This window comes from Theropithecus gelada, unplaced genomic scaffold (genome assembly GCF_003255815.1).
Source record: "Theropithecus gelada isolate Dixy unplaced genomic scaffold, Tgel_1.0 HiC_scaffold_711, whole genome shotgun sequence".
NCBI lineage: Eukaryota > Metazoa > Chordata > Mammalia > Primates > Cercopithecidae > Theropithecus > Theropithecus gelada.
In genome coordinates, this window is record NW_020263808.1 from 1 (window position 1) to 8,308 (window position 8,308).

Consider the following 8,308-nt stretch of genomic DNA (forward strand, 5'->3'; position numbering starts at 1 on the left):
AAAAAAGGCTAGCAAAGAGATCCACGAAATACAGATGTAACTCTGTGAGTGGAAGTGACACATCACAAAGCAGTTTCTCAGAAAGCTTCTTTCCAGTTTTTCTCTGAGGATATTTTCTTTTTCACCGTGGCCCTCTATGGGCTTCCAAACATCACTTGGCGAATTCCACAAGAACAGGCTTAGCGAGCGGCGTCTTGAGGGGAAAGCTGAAACTCTGTGAGATGAATTAACAGTACACTAAGCAGTTTCTCAGAAAGCTTCTTTCCAGATTTTCTCGGAGGATAATTCCTTTTTCACCATAGCCCTCCATGGGCTTCCAAATATGACTTTGCAAATTCCACAAGAACTGTCTTAGCGAAAGGCTTCTTGAGGGGAAAGCTGTAACTCTGTGAGATGATTTCACAGAACACAAAGAAGTTTCTCAGAAAGCTTCTTTCTCTTTGTTATCGGAGGATATTTCCTTTGCCCCTATAGCCTTCAAAGGGATCCGAAATATCTGTTCTCAGATTCCACAGAAATAAGGCTAGCAAAGAGATCCACGAAATACAGATGTAAATCTGCGAGTGGAAGTAACACATTCCAAAGCAGTTTCTCAGAAAACATCTTTCCAGTTTTTCTCTGAGGATAATTTCTTTTTCACCAAAGCCCTCTATGAGCTTCCGAATATCACTTTGCGAATTCCAAAAGAACAGGCTTAGCGAGCGGCTTCTTGAGCGGAAAGCTGTAACTCTGTGAGATGAATTAACAGAACACTAAGCACTTTCTCAGAAAGCTTCTTTACAGATTTCATCTGAGGATATTTCCTTTTTCACCATAACCCTCTATGGGCTTCAAAATATCACTTGGCAAATTCCACAAGAACTGTCTTAGCGAAAGGCTTCTTGAGGGGATAGGTGTAACAAGGTGAGATGATTTCACAGAACACAAAGAAGTTTCTTAGAAAGTTTCCTTCTCTTTGTTATCGGAGGATGTTTCCTTTGACCCTATAGCCTTCAAAGGGATCTGAAATGTCTGTTCTCAGATTCCACAGGAATGAGGCTAGCAAAGAGATGCACGAAATACAGATGTAACTCTGTGAGTGGAAGTCATACATCACAAAGCAGTTTCTCAGAAAGCTTCTTTCCAGTTTTTCTCTGAGGATATTTTCTTTTTCAACATAGTCGTCTATGGGCTTCCAAATATCACTTTGCGAATTACACATGAACAGGCTTAGCGAGCGGCCTCTTCAGGGGAAAGCTGTAACTGTCTGAGATTAATTAACAGAACACTAAGCAGTTTCTCAGAAACCTTCTTTCCAGGTTTCATGGGAGGATATTCCTTTTTCACCATAGCCCTCTATGGGCTTCCAAATATCACTTTGCAAATTCCGCAAGAACTCTCTTAGCGAAAGGCTTCTTGAGGGGAAAGCTGTAACTCTGTGAGATGATTTCACAGAACACAAAGAAGTTTCTCAGAAAGCTTCTTTCTCTTTGTTATCCGAGGATATTTCGTTTGGCCCTATAGTCTTCAAAGGGATTCAAAATATCTGTTCTCAGATTCCACAGAGAAAAGGCTAGCAAAGAGATCCACGAAACACAGATGTACCTCTGTGAGTGGAAGTCACACATCACAAAGCATTTTCTCAGAGAGCTTCCTTCCAATTTTTCTCTGAGGATATTTTCTTTTTCACCATAGCCCTCTAAGGGCTTCCAAATATCACTTTGCGAATTACACAAGAACAGGCTTAGCGAGCGGCCTCTTGAGGGGAAACCTGTAATTCTGTGAGATGAATTAACAGAACACTAAGCAGTTTCTAAGAAAGCTTCTTTCCAGATTTCATCGAAGGATATTTCCTTTTTCACCGTAGGCCTCAATGGGCTTCCAAATATCACTTTGCAAATTCCAAAGAAATGTCTTAGCGAAAGGCTTCTTGAGGGGAAATCTGTAACTCTTTGAGATGATTTCACAGAACACAAAGAAGTTTCTCCGAAAGCCTCTTTCTCTTTGTTATCGGAGGGTATTTCCTTTGGCCCTATAGTCTTCAAAGGGATCCGAAATATCTGTTCTCAGATTCCACAGAAATAAGGCTAGCAAAGAGATCCACGAAATATAGATGTAACTCTGTGAGTGGAAGTCACACAACACAAAGCAGTTTCTCAGAAAGCTGCTTTCCAGTTTTTCTCTGAGGATATTTTCTTTTACACCATTGCCTTCTATGGGCTTTCAAATATCACTTTGCGAATTACACAAGAACAGGATTAGCTAGCGGCCTCTGGAGGGGAAAGCTGTAACTCTGTGAGATGAATTAACAGAACACTAAGAAGTTTCTCAGAAATCTTCCTTCCAGATTTCATCTGAGGATATTTCCTTTTACACCATAGCCCTCTATGGGCTTCCAAACATCACTCTGCAAATATCACAGGAACTGTCTTAGTGAAAGGCTTCTTGAGGGGAAAGCTGTAACTCTGTGAGATGATTTCACAGAACACAAAGAAGTTTCTCAGAAAGCTTCTTTGTCTTTGTTATCGGAGGATATTTCCTTTGGCACTATAGTCTTCAAAGGGATCCGAAATATCTGTTCTCAGATTCCACAGAGAAAAGTCTAGCAAAGAGATCCACGAAATACAGATGTAACTCTCTGAGTGGAAGTCTCACATCACAAAGCAGTTTCTCAGAAAGCTTCTTTCCAGTTTTTCTCTGAGGATATTTTCTTTTTCACCATAGCCCTCTATGGCCTTCCAAATATCACTTTGCGAATTCCACAAGAACAGGCTTAGCGAGCGGCTTCTTGAGGGCAAAGCTGTAACTCTGTGAGATGAATTAACAGAACACTAAGCCGTTTCTCAGAAAGCTTGTTTCCAGATTTCATCTGAGGATATTTCCTTTTTCACCATAGCCCTCCATGGGCTTCCAAATATCACATTGCAAATTCCACAGGAACTGTGTTAGCGAAAGGCTTCTTGAGGGGAAAGCTGTAACTCTGTGAAATGCTTCCACAGAACACAAAGAAGTTTCTCAGAAATTTTCTTTCTCTTTGTTATAGGAGGACATTTCGTTTGGCCCTATAATCTTCAAAGGGATCCGAAATATCTGTTCTCAGATTTCACAGAGAAAAGGCTAGCAAAGAGATCCTCGAAATTCAGATGTAACTCTGTGAGTGGAAGTCACACATCACAAAGCATTTTCTCAGAGAGCTTCTTTCCAATTTTTCTCTGAGGATATTTTCTTTTTCACCATAGCCCTCTAAGGGCTTCCAAATATCACTTTGCGAATTACACAAGAACAGGGTGAGGGAGCGGCCTCTTGAGGGGAAACCTCTAACTCTGTGACATGAATTAACAGAACACCAAGCAGTTTCTCAGAAAGCTTCTTTACAGATTTCGTCCTAGGATATTTCCTTTTTCACCATAGCCCTCTATGGGCTTCCAAATATCACTTTGCAAATTCCAAAAGAACTGTCTTAGCGAAAGGCTTCTTGAGGGGAAAGCTGTAACTCTCTGAACTGATTTCACAGTACACAAAGAAGTTTCTCAGAGAGCGTCTTTCTCTTTGTTATCGGAGGATATTTCCTTTGGCCCTACAGTCTTCAAAGGGATCCGAAATATCTGTTCTCAGATTCCACAGAAATAAGGCTAGCAAAGAGTTCCACGAAATACAGATGTAACTCTGGGAGTGGAAGTCACACATCACAAAGCAGTTTCTCAGAAAGCTTCTTTCCAATTTTTCTCTGAAGATATTTTGTCTTTCACCATAGCCCTCTATGGGCTTCCAAATATCACTTTGCGAATTCCACAAGAACAGGCTTATCGAGCGGCTTCTTGAGGGGAAAGCTGTAACTCTGTGAGATGAATTAACAGAACACTAAGCAGTTTCTCAGAAAGCTTCTTTCCAGATTTCATCAGAGGATATTTCCTTTTTCACCATAGCCCTCTATGGGCTTCCAAATATCACTTTGCAAATTCCACAAGAACTGTGTTAGCGAATGGCTTCTTGAGGGGAAAGCTGTAAGTCTGTGAGATGATTCCACAGAACACAAAGAAGTTTCTCAGAAAGTTTCTTTCTCTTTGTTATCGGAGGATATTTCTTTTGGCCCTATATTCTTCAAAGGGATCCGAAGTATCTGTTCTCAGATTCCACAGAAATAAGGCTAGCAAAGAGATCCACGAAATACAGATGTAACTCTGTGAGTGCAAGTCACACGTCACAAAGCAGTTACTCGGAAATCTACTTTCCAGTTTTTCTCTGAGGATATTTTCTTCTTCACCATAGCCCTCTATGGGCTTCGAAACATCACTTTGCAATTTCCACCAGACCTGGCTTAGCGAGCGGCCTCTTGATGGAAAAGCTGAAACTCTGTGAGATGAATTACAGAACAGTAAGCAGTTTCAAAGAAAGCTTCTTTCCAGATATCATCTGAGGATATTTCCTTTTTCACCATAGCCCTGTATGGGCTTCCAAATATCACTTTGCAAATTCTTGGAAGCCCATAAAGGACTATGGTGAAAAAGGAAATATCCTCGGAGAAAAACTGGAGAGAAGCTTTCTGAGAAACTGCTTTGTGATGTGTGACTTCCACTCAAAGAGTTACATCTTTATTTCGTGGATCTCTTTGCAAGCCTTATTTCTGTGGAATCTGAGAACAGATATTTCTGATCCCTTTGAAGACTATAGGGCCAAAGGAAATATCCTCCGATAACAAAGAGAAGGAAGCTTTCTGAGAAACTTCTTTGTGTTCTGTGAAATCATCTCACCTTGTTACACCTATCCCCTCAAGAAGCCTTTCGCTAAGACAGTTCTTCTGGAATTTGCAAAGTGATATTTGGAAGCCCATAGAGGGCTATGGTGAAAAAGGAAATATCCTCAGATGAAATCTGGAAAGAAGCTTTTTGAGAAACTGATTAGCGTTCTGTCAATTCGTCTCACAGAGTTACAGCTTTCACCTCAAGAGGCCGCTCCCTAAGCCTGTTGTTGTGGAATTCGCAGTGTGATATTTGAAACCCGTAGAGGGCTATGGTGAAAAAGAAAATATCCTCCGAGAAAAACTGGAAAGAAACTTTCTGAGAAACTGCTTTGTGATGTGTGACTTTCACTCACAGAGTTACATCTGTACTTCGTGGATCTCTTTGCGAGCCTTATTTCTGTGGAATCTGAGAACAGATATTTCGGATCCCTTTGAAGACTATACGGACAAAGGATATATCCTCCGATAACAAAGACAAAGAAGCTTTATTGGAAACTTGTTTGTATTCTGTGAAATCATCTCACAGAATTACAGCTTTCCCCTCAAGAAGCCCTTCGCTAAGACAGTTCTTCTGGAATTTGCAAAGTGGTATTTGGAAGCCCATAGAGGGCTATGGTGAAAAAGAAAATATCCACAGATGAAATCTGGAAAGAAGCTTTCTGAGAAACTGCTTACTGTTCTGTTAATTCACCTCACAGAGTTACAGCTTTCCCCTAAAGAGGCTGCTCGCTAAGCCTATTCTTGTGGAACTTCCACTCACAGAGTTACATCTGTATTTCGTGGATCTCTTGGCTAGACTTATTTCTGTGGAATCGCAGAACAGATATTTCGGATCCCTTTGAAGACTATAACACCAAAGGAAATATCCTCCAATAACAAAGAGAAGGAAGCTTTCTGAGAAACTTCTTTGTGTTCTGTGAAATCATCTCACAGATTTCCATCTCTCCCCTCAACAAGCCTTTCGCTAAGCCTGTTCTTGTGGAATTCGAAAAGTGATATTTGGAAGCCCATAGAGGGCTATGGTGAAAAAGAAAATATCCTCAGAGAAAAATTGGAAAGAAGCTTTCTGAGAAATTGCTTTGTGATGTGAGACTTCCACTCACAGAATTACATCTGTATTTCGTCGATTTCTTTGCTAGCCTTATTTCTGTGGAATCTGAGAACAGATATTTCGGATACCTTTGAAGACTATAGGGCCAAAGGAAATATCCTCCGATAACAAAGAGAAAGAAACTTTCTGAGAAACTTCTTTGTGTTCTATGAAATCATCTCACAGAGTTACAGCTTTCCCTCAAGGAGCCTTTCGCTTATACAGTCCTTGTGCAATTTGCATGTGATATTTTGAAGCCCATAGAGGGCTATGGTGAAAAAGGAAATATCCTCAGATGAAATCTGGAAAGAAGTTTCTGAGAAACTGCTTAGTGTTCTGTTAATTCATCACACAGTGTTACAGCTTTCCCCTCAAGAAGCCGCTCGGTAAGCCTGTTCTTGTGGAATTTGCAAAGTGATATTTGGAAGCCGTTAGAGGGCTATGGTGAAAAAGAAAATATCCTCAGAGAGAAACTGGAACGAAATTTTCTGAGAAACTGCCTTGTGATGTGTGACTTCCACTCAAAGAGTTACATCTGCATTTCGTGGATCTCTTTGCTAGCCTTTTTCTGTGGAATCTGAGAACTGATATTTTGGATACCTTTGAAGACTATAGGGCCAAAGGAAATATCCTACGATAACAAAGAGAAAGAAGCTTTCTGAGAAACTTCTTTGTGTTCTGTGAAATCATCTCACAGAGTTACAGCTTTCCCCTCAAGAAACCTTTCGCTAAGACAGTTCCTGTGGAATTCGCAGGGTGATATTTGGAAGCCCATAGAGGGCTATGGTGAAAAAGAAAGTATCCTCAGATGAAATCTGGAAAGAACCTTTCTGAAAAACTGCTCAGTGTTCTGTTAATTCATCTCACAGAGTTTCAGCTTTCCCCTCAACAGGCCGCTCTGTAAGCCTGTTCTTCTGGAATTCGGAATGTGATATTTGGAAGCCCATAGAGGGCTACGGTGAAAAAGAAAATATTCTCAGAGAAAAACTGGAAGGAAGCTTTCTCAGAAACTGCTTTGGATGTGTGACTTCCACTCACAGACTTACATCTGTATTTCGTGGATCTCTTTGCTTGTCTTGTTTCTGTGGAATCTGAGAATAAATATTTCGGATCCCTTTGAAGACTATAAGGCCAAGGGAAATATCCTCGAATAACAAACAGAAAGAAGCTTTCTGGGAAACTTCTTTGTGTTGTGTGAAATCATCTCACAGAGTTACAGCTTTCCCCTCAAGGAGTCTTTCGCTAAGAAAGTTCTTGTGGAATTTGCAGCGTGATATTTGGAAGCCCCTAGAGGGCTATGTTGAAAAATGAAATATGCTCAGATGAAATCTGGAAAGAAGCTTTCTGTGAAACTGCTTAGGGTTCTGTTAATTCATGTCACACAGTTACAGGTTTCCCCTGAAGAAGACGCTCGCTAAGCCTGTTCTTGTGGAATTCGCAAAGTGATATTTGGAAGGCCATAGAGGGCTATGGTGAAAAAGAAAATATCCTCAGAGGAAAACTGGAAAGAAGACTTCTGAAAAACTGCCTTGTGATGTGTGACTTACACTCAAAGAGTTACATCTGTATTTCGTGGATCTCTTTACTAACCTTATTTCTGTGGAATCTGAGAACTGATATTTCGGATCCCTTTGAAGACTATAGGGCCAAAGGAAATATCCTCTGATAACAGAGAGAAGCTTTCTGAGAAACTTCTTTCTGTTCTGTGAAATTATCTCACAGAGTTACAGCTTTCCCCTCAAGAAGACTTTCACGAAGACAGTTCTTGTGGAATTTGCAAAGTGATATTTGGAAGGCCATAGAGGGCCATGGTGAAAAAGGAAATATCCTCAGATGAAATCTGGAAAGAAGCTTTCTAAGAAACTGCTTGGTGTTCTCTTAATTCATCTCACAGAGTTACAGCTTTCCCCTCAAGGGGCCGCTCTCTAAGCCTGTTATTCTGGAATTCGGAATGTGATATTTGGAAGAACCTAGAGGACTATGGTGAAAAAGAAAATATCCTCAGAGAAAAACTGGAAAGAAGCTTTCTGAGAAACTGATTTGTGATGTGTGACTTCCACTCACAGAGTTACATCTGTATTTCTTGGATCTCTTTGCTAGCCTTATTTCTGTGGAATCTGAGAACAGATATTTCGGATCCCTTTGAAGACTATGAGGCCAAAGGAAATATCCGCTGATAAAAAAGAGACAGAAGCTTTCTGAGAAACTTCTTTGTGTTCTGTGAAATCATCTCACAGAGTTACAGCTTTCCCCTCAAGAAGCCTTTGGCTAAGACAGTTCTTGTGGAATTCGCAATGTGATATTTGGAAGCCCATAGAGGGCTATGTTGAAAAAGGAAATATCCTCCGATGAAATCTGTAATGAAGCTTTCTGAGAAACTGGTTAATGTTCTGTTAATTCATCTCACGTAGTTACAGCTTTCCCCTCAAGAAGCCGCTGGCTAAGCCTGTTCTTGTGGAACTTCCACTCACAGAGTTACATCTGTATTTCGTTTATCT

General features: G+C 40.6%; 1 pseudogene; it reads left to right on the forward strand.

Moving 5' to 3' along the window:
• The first annotated feature begins 3,811 nt into the window (after positions 1-3,811).
• Positions 3,812-7,807, forward strand: LOC112617973 (annotated as a pseudogene).
• The last annotated feature ends 501 nt before the right edge of the window (positions 7,808-8,308 follow it).